Raw genomic sequence first — 16,509 nt, 5'->3', positions numbered from 1 at the left:
GTATACAGAAGATAGCCCTATTTGGTAAAAGACCAAGTCCATATTAAAAGCAAAAACAGCTTAAACCTGTCTTGGACACACGTTCCGCTAGCAGAACCCCCCCCCACCCCACAACATCCCACTGAAAGGGCAGATTAGGATAGAAAACACAAAAGTTTCCAAACTGTCAAAATATTGTCTGAGTATAACAGAACTGATATTGCATGTGATACCCTGAGAAATCAAACCAGGAAGTGCCTTCTATTTTGAAAAGTCCATGTTCCATAGCCTCCCATTGCTCCATTTAAAGGGATATCAACCAGATTCCTATCGCTTCCTCAAGGTGTCAGTCTTTAGACATAGTTTCAGGCTTTTATTTTTGAAGAATGAGCATGAACGACCACATTGCGTAAGTGGATAGGTGGGGGCTCCTGGAGTGAATTGTGCGCAAAAGAGAAAGGTGGCCATTGTTACTCCCCGCCCTAAGTGAAAAGCCAACTGTCCCGGTTGATATATTATCGAATAGATATTTGAAAAACACGCTGAGGATTGATTATAAAAAAACATCTGACATGTTTCTGTGGACATTATGGAATAATTTGGAATTTGTCTGAGTTGTCGTGACCGCTCTTTTCGGTGGATTCCTGGGTATAATGCACCAAACTAACGGAGGTATTTGGATATAAAAAATATCTTTATGGAACGAAAGGAACATTTGTTGTCTGAGAGTCTCGTGAATGAAAACATCCAAAGATCAAAGGTAAACGATTAATTTGATTGCTTTTCTGATTTGTGACCAAGTTACCTGATGCTAAGTGTACTTATTGTTTTGTCTAGCGATCAATAAACTTAAACGCTTGTATTGCTTTCGCAATCTGACACGACAGGTGGAATAACAAAAAGCTACGCTGTGTTTCGCAATATTGCACTTGTGATTTCATGAGTATGAATATTTTCTAGTAATATTATTTGACTGTGGCGCTATGCTATTCAGCGTTGCTGATGACAATTATCCCAGATCCGGTATGGGTGGTTCAGAGAGGTTAAGGAGAAGTGCATCTTTAATTCTGTGAATATCGCTTGTATCTTTTATCAATGTTTATTATGAGTATTTCTGTAAATTCATGTGGCTCTCTGAAAAATCACAGGATGCTTTGGAAGCAAAACATCACTGAATGTAACGCGCCAATGTAAACTGAGATTTTTGGATATAAATATGAACTTTATCGTACAAAACATACATGTATTGTGTAACATGTCATATGAGTGTCATCTGATGAAGATCAAAGGTTTGTGATTCATTTTATCTATGTTTCTGTTTGTGACTCCTCTTTGGCTGGAAAAATGGCTGTGTGTGTTTGACTTGGCTCTGACTTAACATAATCATATGTTATGCTTTCGCTGTAAAGCCCTTTTGAAATTGGACACGATGGGTAGATTAACAAGTCTTTCATTTGGTGTATTGCACATTAATCTGTGAAAGTTACATATTTCTAAAATATATTTTTGAATTTCGCACTGCCTTTCAGCAGAATGTTGTTGTCAAGGGGTGCCGCTAGCTGAACCCCTAGCCATAAGTTAAATAAGCAAAGAAACACCAGCCCATTATTTTAAGACATGAAGGTCAGATAAAATGAAACAAAGAACTTTGAAAGTTTCTTCAAGTGCAGTCACAAAAACCATCAAGTGCTATGATGAAACTGGCTCACGAGGACCACCACAGGAAAGGAAGACCCAGAGTTACCTCTGCTGCAGAGGACAAGTTCATTAGTTACAAGCCTAAAATTGAAGTCCAAATAAATGCTTGAGTTCAAGTAACACACATCAACATCAACTGTTCAGAGGAAACTGCTGAAAATCAGGCCTTCATGGTTGAATTGCTGCAAAGAAATCACTACTAAAGGACACCAATGAGAAGAAGAAACTTGCTTGGGCCAAGAAACTGACATTAGACCGGTGGAAATGTGTCCTTTGGTCTGATGAGATTTTTGGTTCAAACCGCTGTGTCTTTGTGAGATGCAGAGTAGGTGGACAGATCTACGCATGTGTGGTTCCACCGTGATGCATGGAGGCGGCACACTTAACCAGCATGGCTACCATAGCATTCTGCAGCGATACACGATCCCATCTGATTTGTGCTAACTGGGACTATCATTTGTTTTTCAACATGACAATGATTCAACACACCTCCAGGCAGTGTCAGGGCTATTTTAGTGCAGGCCCCACAATCACCCAACCTCAACCCAATTGAGATGGTTTGGGATGAGTTGGACTGCATAAAGGAAAAGCAGCCAACAAGTGCTCAGTATGCCAAAAGCACGCAAAGCTGTCATCAAGGCAAAGGGTGGCTACACTGAAGATTTTTTTTTTGTATAACACTTTTTTGGTTACTCCAGTAGAAGTCGGAAGTTTACATACACTTAGGTCGGAGCAATTAAAACACGCTTTTCAATCACTCAATTTTTTGTTAACCTCTCTGGCCAAAAGCCAGGGAAAATGCAGAGTGCCAAATTCAAATAAATTACTATAAAAATCAAACATTCATTAACCAGTTGAAGCTATGGGGGCGCTATTTCATTATTGGATAAAAAGACGTGCCTGTTTTAAGCGCAATATTTTGTCACGAAAAGATGCGACTATGCATATAATTGGCAGCTTTGGAAAGAAAACACTAACGTTTTCAAAACTGCAAAGATATTATCTGTGAGTGCCACAGAACTCATGCTACAGGCGAAACCAAGATGAAACCTCAAACAGGAAATGAGCCAAATGTTTGAGGCGCCGTTTTCCATTGTCTCCTTATATGGCTGTGAATGCACCCTGAACGAGCCTACACTTTCTGCCGTTTCCCCAAGGTGTCTGCAGCATTGTGACGCGTTTGTAGGCATATCATTGGAAGATTGGCCATAAGAGACTACATTTACCAGGTGTCCGCCCGGTGTCCTTTGTCGAAATTGGTGCGTAATCTTCAGCTGCAAGCATTTTTCCTTGTGATTCAGAGGAGAGAGCAGACTTCCACGAACGATATATCATCGAAGAGATATGTGAAAAACACCTTGAGGACTGATTCTAAACAACGTTTACCATGTTTCAGTCAATATTATGGAGTTAATTTGGAAAAAAGTTTGGCGTTGGTAATGATAATGAGCCTGAGGCTGTATTCACGATCCCGGATGGCTAGAATCAAGAGGTTAAGAACACTTTCTTATTTTCAATGACAGGCTAGGAACGGTGGGTTCACTGCCTTACTCAGGGGCAGAAAGACAGATTTTTACCTTGTCATCTCCAGGATTCAATCTTGCAACCTTATGGTTAACTCATCCAGCGCTCTAACCACCTGCCTCTCATTGCACTCCACGAGGAGTCTGCCTGTTACGCAAATGCAGTAGAAGCCAAGGTAAGTTGCTAGCTAGCATTAAACTTATCTTATAAAAAAAAACAATCAACCAAGATGTCGTAGCAGTCGGACGTGTGTTTTGTCTTGTCCCGTCCTGTCTGGTGTAAATATAGTTTCTCGTTTTTTTCTGTATATATTTCGTACATATCTTAATCTCACTTTCCAACTATAGGCTGAATATACTCTCCTGCAACCCGCATCACCCAATGTGGTACGGATCTGCTTTTTCTATACTTTAGAACCGGAACCCCCATCAGAAGCTAGCCAGCTAACTAGCTAGTACTCAGCCACTGCTAGCTGTCTTCAAAGCTAACTAGGACACCAGCGCGACATCAACCCAGAGCTTATCAGACTGCTTTTTCTCTACCACATCTCCGGATTCCTACCGCAAGCTCTGAACCTTTACACCGGATCATCGCAACTAGTTAGCTGCAATCAGTGTGGCTACTCCTGGCTAACGTCTCTGCCCCAAAGCAAGCACCAGTTAGCCTTGAGCTAGCCTCGAGCTAAGCCCATCTCCCGACTAGCCGAAGAGGTCCAACATTACCTCTCTTGCCAATTGGCCTGGACCCTTTACTGCCGACACGGAGCCCCGCCGATCCATCCCGACTGGTCCGCCGACATAATCGTCCGAAGTGGTTTCAACAGGCTTTTCCGTTGCGACATCGCCAAAGATCCATCTGCTGGCCAAGGCCCGCGAGCTTTCTGAAACGCTGTGTCTCCAGCTCACCTAGCGTACTAGAGCACCTGTAGCATACTCCTGGGCTACAATTACCCGAGCCCACGACCGGTCTGTCGATGTCACCGCATGAAGAGGAATAAACAGACTCACCATCGCGACGTCCCCCAAAGGTTAACTCTCTAGCCCTCGCTATCTCCCTGCTTGCTAATTCGGCCTGCTAACGGCTAGCCCGGGCCTACGAACTGTTAGCTTGATAGCACAGGCCTGCTAACAGTCTGAATCACCGCGTCCCAAACACTCTCTGAACCCATTTACTTTCTCTTTTTGATTTTTATTTTGTTTATACCTTCCGGAAACCTGCCTCACCCACTGTGATACGGAATCGCTGTTACTTTTAATTTTATTTTTATGACTCACTCAAGAACCTCCAGATGCTAACCAGCTAACTAGCTACAAGCTATTTAGTCATTGTTAGTTTCTTTTTAAACCTGGATAACACTCGCCAGTCCAGCTTCCCTGCCCATCCACCGCTTCCACCTGGACACTGATCTATTGGCTACATAGCTGACGCACACTGGACTGTCCATTAAACACGGTACTCCATTCTGCTTGTTTGTTTTATCTGTCGGCCCAGTTGCCTAGTCAACGCCATTTTACCTGCTGTTTGTTGTGCTAGCTGATTAGCCTCGCCTACTGTTTTTAGCTAGCTTTCCCAATTCAACACGTGATTTTTTTTATTTTTTATTTCACCTTTATTTAACCAGGTAGGCAAGTTGAGAACAAGTTCTCATTTACAATTGCGACCTGGCCAAGATAAAGCAAAGCAGTTCGACAGATACAACGACACAGAGTTACACATGGAGTAAAACAAACATACAGTCAATAATACAGTATAAACAAGTCTATATACAATGTGAGCAAATGAGGTGAGAAGGGAGGTAAAGGCAAAAAAGGCCATGGTGGCAGAGTAAATACAATATAGCAAGTAAAACACTGGAATGGTAGTTTTGCAATGGAAGAATGTGCAAAGTAGACATAAAAATAATGGGGTGCAAAGGAGCAAAATAAATAAATACATTAAATACAGTTGGGAAAGAGGTAGTTGTTTGGGCTAAATTATAGGTGGGCTATGTACAGGTGCAGTAATCTGTAAGATGCTCTGGCAGTTGGTGCTTAAAGCTAGTGAGGGAGATAAGTGTTTCCAGTTTCAGAGATTTTTGCAGTTCGTTCCAGTCACGGGCAGCAGAGAACTGGAAGGAGAGGCGGCCAAAGAAAGAATTGGTTTTGGGGTGACCAGAGAGATATACCTGCTGGAGCGTGTGCTACAGGTGGGAGATGCTATGGTGACCAGCGAGCTGAGATAAGGGGGACTTTACCTAGCAGGGTCTTGTAGATGACATGGAGCCAGTGGGTTTGGCGACGAGTATGAAGCGAGGGCCAGCCAACGAGAGCGTACAGGTCGCAATGGTGGGTAGTATATGGGGCTTTGGTGACAAAACGGATTGCACTGTGATAGACTGCATCCAATTTGTTGAGTAGGGTATTGGAGGCTATTTTGTAAATGACATCGCCAAAGTCGAGGATTGGTAGGATGGTCAGTTTTACAAGGGTATGTTTGGCAGCATGAGTGAAGGATGCTTTGTTGCGAAATAGGAAGCCAATTCTAGATTTAGCTTTGGATTGGAGATGTTTGATATGGGTCTGGAAGGAGAGTTTACAGTCTAACCAGACACCTAAGTATTTGTAGTTGTCCACGTATTCTAAGTCAGAGCCGTCCAGAGTAGTGATGTTGGACAGGCGGGTAGGTGCAGGTAGCGATCGGTTGAAGAGCATGGATTTAGTTTTACTTGTATTTAAGAGCAATTGGAGGCCACGGAAGGAGAGTTGTATGGCATTGAAGCTTGCCTGGAGGGTTGTTAACACAGTGTCCAAAGAAGGGCCGGAAGTATACAGAATGGTGTCGTCTGCGTAGAGGTGGATCAGGGACTCACCAGCAGCAAGAGCGACCTCATTGATGTATACAGAGAAGAGAGTCGGTCCAAGAATTGAACCCTGTGACACCCCCATAGAGACTGCCAGAGGTTCGGACAGCAGACCCTCCGATTTGACACACTGAACTCTATCAGAGAAGTAGTTGGTGAACCAGGCGAGGCAATCATTTGAGAAACCAAGGCTGTCGAGTCTGCCGATGAGGATGTGGTGGTTGACAGAATCGAAAGCCTTGGCCAGATCAATGAATACGGCTGCACAGTAATGTTTCTTATCGATGGCGGTTAAGATATCGTTTAGGACCTTGAGCGTGGCTGAGGTGCACCCATGACCAGCTCTGAAACCAGATTGCACAGCAGAGAAGGTATGGTTAGATTCAAAATGGTCGGTAATCTGTTTGTTGACTTGGCTTTCGAAGACCTTAGAAAGGCATGGTAGGATAGATATAGGTCTGTAGCATTTTTGGTCAAGAGTGTCCCCCCCTTTGAAGAGGGGGATGACCGCAGCTGCTTTCCAATCTTTGGGAATCTCAGACGACACGAAAGAGAGGTTGAACAGGCTAGTAATAGGGGTGGCAACAATTTCGGCAGATAATTTTAGAAAGAAAGGGTCCAGATTGTCTAGCCCGGCTGATTTGTAGGGGTCCAGATTTTTCAGCTCTTTCAGAACATCAGCAGAATGGATTTGGGAGAAGGAGAAATGGGGAAGGCTTGGGCGAGTTGCTGTTGGGGGTGCAGTGCTGTTGACCGGGGTAGGAGTAGCCAGGTGGAAAGCATGGCCAGCCGTAGAAAAATGCTTATTGAAATTCTCAATTATGGTGGATTTATCAGTGGTGACAGTGTTTCCTATCTTCAGTGCAGTGGGCAGCTGGGAGGTGTTCTTATTCTCCATGGACTTTACAGTGTCCCAGAACTTTTTTGAGTTAGTGTTGCAGGAAGCAAATTTCTGCTTGAAAAAGCTAGCCTTGGCTTTTCTAACTGCCTGTGTATAACGGTTTCTAGCTTCCCTGAATAGCTGCATATCACGGGGGCTGTTCGATGCTAATGCAGAACGCCATAGGATGTTTTTGTGTTGGTTAAGGGCAGTCAGGTCTGGGGAGAACCAAGGGCTATATCTGTTCCTGGTTCTAAATTTCTTGAATGGGGCATGTTTATTTAAGATGGTTAGGAAGGCATTTAAAAAAAATATCCAGGCATCCTCTACTGACGGGATGAGATCAATATCCTTCCAGGATACCCCAGCCAGGTCGATTACAAAGGCCTGCTCGCTGAAGTGTTTCAGGGAGCGTTTTACAGTGATGAGTGGAGGTCGTTTGACCGCTGACCCATTACGGATGCAGGCAATGAGGCAGTGATCGCTGAGATCTTGGTTGAAGACAGCAGAGGTGTATTTAGAGGGGAAGTTGGTTAGGATGATATCTATGAGGGTGCCCGTGTTTAAGGCTTTGGGGGGGTACCTGGTAGGTTCATTGATAATTTGAGTGAGATTGAGGGCAACAAGTTTAGATTTTAGGATGGCTGGGGTGTTAAGCATGTTCCAGTTTAGGTCGCCTAGCAGCACGAGCTCTGAAGATAGATGGGGGCAATCAGTTCACATATGGTGTCCAGAGCACAGCTGGGGGCAGAGGGTGGTCTATAGCAGGCGGCAACAGTGAGAGACTTGTTTTTAGAGAGGTGGATTTTTAGAAGTAGAAGTTCAAATTGTTTGGGTACAGACCTGGATAGTAGGACAGAACTCTGCAGGCTATCTTTGCAGTAGATTGCAACACCGCCCCCTTTGGCAGTTCTATCTTGTCTGAAAATGTTGTAATTTGGAATTAAAATTTCAGAATTTTTGGTGGTCTTCCTAAGCCAGGATTCAGACACAGCTAGAACATCCGGGTTGGCAGAGTGTGCTAAAGCAGTGAATAGAACAAACTTAGGGAGGAGGCTTCTAATGTTAACATGCATGAAACCAAGGCTATTACGGTTACAGAAATCATCAAAAGAGAGCGCCTGGGGAATAGGAGTGGAGCTAGGCATTGCAGGGCCTGGATTCACCTCTACATCAGCCAGAGGAACATAGGAGAAGAATAAGGGTACGGCTAAAAGCAATAAGAATTGGTCGTCTATAACGTCTGGAACAGAGAGTAAAAGGAGGTTTCTGGGGGCGATAAAATAGCATCAAGGTATAATGTACAGACAAAGGTATGGTAGGATGTGAATACAGTGGAGGTAAACTTTGGTATTGAGTGATGGAGAGATATTGTCTCTAGAAACATCATTGAAACCAGGAGATGTCATTGCATGTGTGGGTGGTGGAACTAATAAATTGGATAATGTATAGTGAGCAGGACTAGAGGCTCTACAGTGAAATAAGCCAATAAACACTAACCAGAACAGCAATGGACAAGACATATTGACATTAAGGAGAGGCATCCTTAGTCGAGTGATCAAAAGAGTCCAGAGAGTGGAGTGGTTGGTTTCGGGGTCAAGGCGATTTAGACAGCTAGCCAGGACATCGGTAGCAAGCTAGCATAGGAAGGGGGTCTGTTGTTAGCCACCTCTTGCGTTCCGTCAGTAGATTAGTGGGGTTCCGTGTGGTAGAGGGAATTAGTCCGAATCACACAACAAAAATAAAATAAAAACAATAGATATAGATTAGAGGACCAAGAATAAACATAATAATAATAATAATAATAATAATAATAAAAATAAATAAATTGTCCGATTGTCTATTCTGAGAGCTGCCGGTAAGACAGCTAACGGTTAGCAGGCCGCAGATGGGGGTTCAGGTAACGTCGAGACGGAGGAGCCAGCCGGATCTCCTTCGGGTAGACAACGTCGGCAGTCCAGTTGTGAAGGCCCGGTGGGGCTCCGCGTAGGCAGTAAAACGGGTCCGGATAGGTGACTGCAGCCCAGGAGTGATTGACGGAGCTCAGGAGTGATTTACGGAGCTGGCTAGCTCCGGAGTAATTGATGTTTGCTCCGGAATCGACGAGAGCAGATAGACACACGGATAGCAGCTGGCTAGCTGTGAGATCCGGGAATGAATGTCCAGAGAGCAGTTGAAATCCAAGGACATGGAGAGAAAAATTGGTCCGGTATGTTCCGTTCCGAGCCGCGCCGTACAAAACTGGCGATAGATTTTCAAGCTAAAGGATAGCTGATGACCACAAACCGTGGTTAGCTGAATACTAACGATTTCCCAGTAAAGAAGCTAACTAGCTTCTGATTAGCTTCTAGCTAGCTCCTGGCTAGCTTCTGGCTAGCTTCTGGCTAGCTTCTGGCTAGCTTCTTGGAGTTTCTGGCTAGCTTCTTGGAGTTTCTGGCTAGCTTCTGGCTAGCTTCTGGCTAGCTTCTGGCTAGCTTCTTGGAGGATTTGAGGTAAATAATACTTATTTATAAATATAAATTGGTGAGGCGGGTTGCAGGAGTGTTTTGAAGATGAGTTGATGGAAAATAAAAAAATGTATGTGAAAAAAAGTTGTAAATATATATATATATACAGGACACGACAAGACGAGGACAAAAGACGTCTGAACTGCTATGCCATCTCGGGCACATGTCGTTCCACTTCATGATTGTGTCCCACTTGTTGATTCTTCACAAAAAAAATACAGTTTTATATCTTTATGTTTGAAGCCTGAAATGTGGCAAAAGGTCGCAAAGTTCAAGGGGGCCGAATACTTTCGAACGGCACTGTATGTACTTGATCACCTGCCTACCAGTAAGAATTCCAGCGCTCACAGACCTGTTTGTTTTTCTTTAAGCCGCCCTCCTGTTCTCCACTCTTTACCTGTATTAACTGCACCTGTTTGAACTCGTTACCTGTATAAAAAGGCACCTGTCCACACACTCAATCAAACAGACTCCAACCTCTCCATAATGGCCAAGACCAGAGAGATGTGTAAGGACATCAGGGATAAATTTGTAGACCTGCACAAGGCTGGAATGGGCTACAGGACAATAGGCAAGCAGCTTGGTGAGAAGGCAACAGCTGTTGGCACAATTATTACAAAATGGAAGAAGTTCAAGATGACGGTCAAGTTCCACTGGATGCCATAAGTTGAATCAATTTGTAAGGTCTGGGGCTCCTAAATGCTTAAATGTAAATGTAAAGATCTCACCTCGTGGGGCGTCAATGATCATGAGGAAGGTGAGGGATCAGCCCAGAACTACACGGCACGACCTGGTCAATGACCTGAAGAGAGCTGGGACCAGTCTCAAAGAAAACCAGTAGTAACACACTACGCCGCCATGGATTAAAATCCTGCAGCGCACGCAAGTTTGCCAATGACCATCTGGATGATCCAGAGGAGGAATGGGAGAAGATCATGTGGTCTTGAGATGAAAATAGAGCTTTTTGGTCTAAACTCCACTTGCTGTGTTTAGAGGAAGAAGGATGAGTACAACCAAGAACACCATCCCAACCGTGAAGCATGGAGGTGAAAACATCATTCTTTGGGGCCATGTATCGAGAGATCTTGGCCAACAACCTCCTTCCCTCGGTGAGAGCATTGAAGTTGGGTCGTGGCTGGGTCTTCCAGCAAGACAACGACCCAAAACACATAGCCAGGGCAACTAAGGAGTGGCTCCGTAAGAAGCATCTCAAGGTCCTGGAGTGGCCTAGCCAGTCTCCAGACCTGAACCCAATAGACAATCTTTGGAGGGAGCTGAAAGTCTGTTTTGCCCAGCAACAGCCCCGAAACCTGAAGGATCTGGAGAAGGTCTGTATGGAGGAGTGGGCAAAAATCCCTGCTGCAGTGTTTGCAAACCTGGTCAAGAACTACAGGAAACATATGATCTCTAATTGCAAACAAAGGTTTCTGTACCAAATATTAAAATGCTTTTTTCTGCTTTTCTGATGTATCAAATACTTTTGTCATGCAATAAAATGCACATGAATTACTTAAAAATCAGTGATTTTCTGGATTTTTGTTTTAAATTCCGTCTCTCACAAGTGCACCTATGATTAAAAATAATTACAGACCCCTACATGCTGTGTAAGTAGGAAAACCTGCAAAATCAGCAGTCTATCAAATACTTGTTCTCCCCACTGTTATTGGCAGGGTCTACAGTCAATCACGGATTACAAAAAGAAAACCATCCCGTAGCGGACACTGACTTCTTGCTCCCAGACAAACTAAACAACTTCTTTGCTCGCTTTGAGGACAATACAGTGCCACTGCCCGCTACCAAAACCTGCAGACTCTCCTTCACCACAGCCATTGTGAGTAAAACATATAAACGCGTTAACCCTCGCAAGGTTGCCGGCACAGACAGCATCCCTAGCCACGTCCTTAGAGCATGCACAGACCAGCTGGCTGGTGTGTTTACGGACATATTCAATCAATCCCTATCCCAGTCTGCTGTTACCACATGCTTCAAGGAGGGTCACCATTGAGCAAAATGACTATCGCTCTGTAGCACTCACTTCCGTCATCATGAAGTGCTTTGAGAGATCATATCACCTCCACCATACCTGACACCCTAGACCCACTCCAATTTGCTTACCACCCTAATAGGTCCACAGACTACGCAATCACACTGCACTGCCCTAACCCACCGGGACAAGAGGAATACCTATGTAAGAATGCTGTTCATTGATTACAGCTCAGCATTTACCACAGTACCCTCAAAACTCGTCATTAACCTCGAGACCATGGGTCTCGACCCCGCCCTGTGCAACTGGGTCCTGGTCTTCCTGACGAGCCGCCCCCAGGTGGTGAAGGTAGGAAACATCACCACAACTCTGGGGCCTCAAGTGTGCATGCTCAGCCCCCTCCTGTACACTCTGTTCACCCATGACTACATGGCCAAGCAGGCCAACACAATCATCAAATTTGCAGCTGACACAACAGTAGTAGGCTTGAATACCAACGATGACGGGACAGCCTATAGGGAGGAGGTGAGGGCCCTCTGAGTGTGGTGTCTGGAAAATAACCTCACACTCGGTCAACAAAACAAAAGAGATGATAGTGGACTTCAGGAAACAGCAGAGGGAGCACCCCCCTATCCACAGCGACAGGACAGCAGTGGAGAAGGTGGAAAGCTTCAAGTTCCTCGGCATACACATCACAGACAAACTGAAATGGTCCACCCACACAGGCAGTGTGGTGAAGGCGCAACATCAACAGCGTCTTCAACCTCAGGAGGCTGAAGAAATTTATTTTGGCACAAAAAACCCTCAAACTTTTACAGATGCACAATCGAGAGCATCCTGTTGGGCTGTATCACTGCCTGGTACGGCAACTGCTCCGCCCACAACTGCAAGGCTCTCCAGAGGGTAGTGAGGTCAGCACAACACATCAGCGAGGGCAAACGACCTGCCCTCCAGGACACAGACACCACCCGATGTCACAGGAAAGCCAAAAAGATCAAGGACAACAACCATCCAAGCCCCAACCTGTTCACCCCGCCATCATCGCGCACCCACACACTGAATAAGCTGCCCTGCCATAACACCAGCATGTGTGTGTGTGTGTGTGTGGGGGGATTCTTCTAAAATAATAGCTGGAACAGCCAGAACCTCCAACATAGCCTAGGCTACATTCAGTTGGGCTTTTCAGAGCTAGTTATTCTGTAAATAATTACCAGCTTTGCACAGTATTTCCCTTCTAGACAAGCAGGGCACTCCTGCAGAAATTATTTGAAGAGCTTTATCACTAATTGATAATGATGGGATTGAACATCTGGCACACACTGCAGTCTTCCAGGGGATATCAACTGGGCTGGCTGCAATGGCTATTATACAAGCTAAAGTATCCAGGGATAAAATGGAAGGCTGCTGCTACTATTATTCATTCACATAGCATTCATTCTTAAACTTAACACATATCAAACTGAACATATCTTAGTGTTGTTGACTAGCCACATCCCAGTGAGAGTTGTGGGAGAAGTCAATCTTGGCTACTCTTCCTTCCATGCATATTTAAGCAGTCCAATTGAAACAGAGCGCAGGAGGGAGGAATCATGATCGAGTGCAGTGACTGAATGTGCACTGCTGCTGCTGAGAAGCTAAGCGAGTACAATAAAGCATGGTCTAGCCATCAATGCTGTCAGAGTCCCCTGATAGAAAAGCCATGATTAGCAGATCAAAGTAAACATCCTCTGAGGGAGTGCTGTGCTCAGCAGCAACCCTGTGGTCTGTGCTACAAACAGGAATCTGGAAGTCTGAGAAGAGGTGCTGCTACAGGCCAGGGCAACACATCAGTGAGTGGTAGCTAAACCAATGACACAAGACAAACTTTTATAATGCTATTCCATTACATAATTAATCTCAAAGTGCTTTAAAATGCACCAAAATTACATAGGATAAGGCTACTTAACAAATCCAAGTTGACTGCACATAGGCCAACATTAAACTGATGAGAACATATAAAATTAAGGGTTTTCAGTATATTTTCAATTGATCCATGTAGGCTATGCAGTGCACTGTGCAAATCAGGGATCAAGATATTATCCATTTTTAGTTATGCATTACAGGATTTGGGAATCAAGCTGCTATATAGAACAATGGCATAAGCTAACAGAAGATACACATACAGTCACCATATTTCCCAGTCTTTCCAGGATGTCGGGGGGATTTTCAGGCAAAAATGCACGGTTTTGCTAAGGCAATTCTGACATATGCATCAATTGACAAATTTGGGGAACGTTCTTGGGTGAGAGGTGGCTTGATTGACCCCTATTATGCAGTAAAGGTGCAGCGATTGGTTGAAATAGCAGGCCTTTTTCTCTGGCTGTCCCAGATCCAGAGAAAGAAGGGGAGCTGCTGGCCTGGCAGGTCATTACTAGCAGTGTGTGTGTGTGTTAGACCAGTCCTCCTGTGCTGAAGGTCAGCCACTGTCCTACTGTGACCTCTGGGCTGAAGCTCAAATCAGGGTAACGTGGGCATCTAGTGCTGACTGTCAGTGAGGCACTCGGCATTCACAAAAATGACACACCCCATCTCATCCTCTCCATCTCCCTTACCCTGCCGCCTCCTCCACAGAGAGGGTAAGCAAACGCCCCCCCAGAGCAATCTGAAAAAACACATTTTCGATGTTGGTCAGGTAATACTCAAAAAACTGAAAGGCAGGCTGAACACTCAGTCCAGTTGGCATAGTCCCACCTCTGATAACAGCCAAATATTACAGCATGTGTATTGAGGCCATTATGATGAACACAAATACAATGATTACTGATTAGCCATTTTGCACAATAGATACTTTTGAGGGCACACGTGTTTATATTCTCACGATAATAATGCGCTTTATTTTCTAAATGAGTCTGGAAAGTTGTCAAGCCTGCAACCACAAACAAGTATCCTATTAACAGATCTTATAACTTCAACATCTCTGATTGCTTACATAAATGACTGTACCTATTCAACCAAGAACCACATTAGCTACAACTGCAGGAGGAATTATAGCTACCGAGTTATTAATTGAAGCGCCACTCCTAAAACAATCCCATCATCATTTCCGTTGCATCAGCTGCTGCAGCAATCCTTACAAGCGTATCCAAGCTCTGGTCTGTCCGGGATGAAATGGTACATTAAGGGGAGGTGGACTGTAAAGCAAAGGATCCTGGCTACAAACAAGACAGGGGTACCATCCACAAGGCGGGCGAGGAGGAGAATGACTTGTCAGTTTCAAAGCGATGCTGGCTGAAGGATCCATTCTGCAGTAGCAGAGGGGTGGTGTCTTTTCTGACCGAATAGAGGGTATCACTGCATTTCAACACACATGTGATCAAACAGACTATATTCGATCCTTAATCGATATCAATCACCAAATAAAAGGAAAAAGTATTTTTAGAAAACATAGGTTTCAAGCTGAAGTTATTAGTCAATACAAGTGGTAGTTTTCCTACAACTCTTTTTTTTCACCAATGTGCTCCACCCTTATTTTTATAAACTGAATGCATAAATTCAGACTTAGGTGATTCGTGAAACAGAGCCAACTTGCAGTGAAAGATTTCTGTATAAACGGTACCGGTCTAATGTAGAGCCTTGCTGATGACATTTCACAAAATGTTGATCAAAGTTGTCCAGTTGACTGGATGTAACGTTATGGATGGAGTAGGGTAGCCAGTGGCTACACAGGAAACATACAACTAGCTTGGTAGCTCGCGGAGCTAAAAAAAAAAAAAGGTATCAAAATGTCAGACCACAGCTATTGTTTCACATGACATTCGGCCAATACTAGAAAAATAACATATTTATACTTAGCTAGTTACTTACTAAATAGATGTCAAAATAAATTAAATACAACCAGATTGCATACGCCCTTTCCCATTATTGAACAGTCTAAAATCGTAGGTAACGTTACCTAGCTAAAGTTATCTAGCTTGTCACAAAGTGTTCAAGCAGATATCGTGTTACACTCAACACCACACATTAGTTGGTAAGTATTTGTAGCGGGTGTATAATAACGGTCTCAAATCATGATCTACATATGATCGCCAAACGAACGCAGGGTAGACTAGAGCGCGCACGCTAGCAAGCCTAACAATTCGAATGCGAGGTGAAGTAATTAATTTAACTCCACCCATATACTCCGCAAAATATTAGTTAAAGTTAACTAGCTACATCGATAAGATATTGCAACATATCAGTAAATAAACTAGTGTATTAGGTTAGCTACCTACACACATAATTGATGATTATTTCCACTGTCTGAACAACATTAGTTAGCTGCCTTGTGAGCTGTAAAGTTGATATAAAATTATCGAATCAATTTGATCATTTACTTGGAAAAATAGGTGCACGTTAGATTAAAATGGGAACTTAAAGCAGGTTAATGTTACTTACATGCAAATCGACCAGTGCCACTAGTTGGTTAACACAGGCATTTACAACTCTGATGACCAGCTACCTGCTGCTCCAAGCGGCCTGTCCGCCATTTTGAGACATAAAAAGGAGGCGCAAAAACTACAGCCACATCGTCATTTTCCCCACCTAGCATTTCTTCGATACTCAATATCTGATGCAAAATCATTTACACTTACCCTATAGTTTCTCCTGAAAAACTTTAACAAGTTCGACCAGTTATGAAAGCCAAGAGGATGTTTTTTGTTCCAAAATAAGGGACTTCTGATCTCGAGTTTAAAGTATGCCGAATTGTCTCTCGACCAATCCTTGTTTTACTTACCGCAGTTGCCTTCGGAGTCGGTGACGCGCTTGCGTTCGCAAACTGACAGCGACGCGCGCGTACGCCTTCGATCACAGCCCTACTTAAATATACACTTGCAAACACCCACTGATAAACTACTATAATTTTACTTATTAGCTGTAAACACTCACTATTTTTGACAACACATCATTAGTCAGCCTCTGTCAATGGTGTCATTTACGTCTGTTTATAGTGGTTATTCAGATTCCAGAAGGTTATCAGAATTTGATGTCTTGATGACGTCCCATAGGTCTATGAATTACGTACTGTAAAGTTTGTGTGACAGGTCCCCTGTCGGCTAGCAGAGATAAGCAACCAGTCTTT

At 43.9% G+C, this 16,509-nt stretch overlaps 1 protein-coding gene across 3 annotated transcripts in view; it reads right to left on the bottom strand.

The window, feature by feature from the left end:
* LOC124005015 (lissencephaly-1 homolog A) overlaps window positions 1–16,305 on the bottom strand; it is an 83,790-nt gene extending 67,485 nt beyond the window's left edge. The window contains exon 1 of one of the 3 annotated variants that reach the window (XM_046313846.1): window positions 16,165–16,305. The gene's annotated coding sequence lies outside the window, so the exon portion shown is untranslated. The other 2 variants (XM_046313845.1, XM_046313847.1) reach the window with 2 other exon arrangements.
* Window positions 16,306–16,509: the final 204 nt, after the last annotated feature.

The sequence above is a fragment of the Oncorhynchus gorbuscha genome, linkage group LG19 (genome assembly GCF_021184085.1).
Source record: "Oncorhynchus gorbuscha isolate QuinsamMale2020 ecotype Even-year linkage group LG19, OgorEven_v1.0, whole genome shotgun sequence".
NCBI classification, from domain to species: Eukaryota; Metazoa; Chordata; class Actinopteri; order Salmoniformes; family Salmonidae; genus Oncorhynchus; species Oncorhynchus gorbuscha.
The sequence above is the reverse complement of the archived record's forward strand: the minus strand, read 5'-3'. Positions and strand labels throughout refer to the sequence as shown.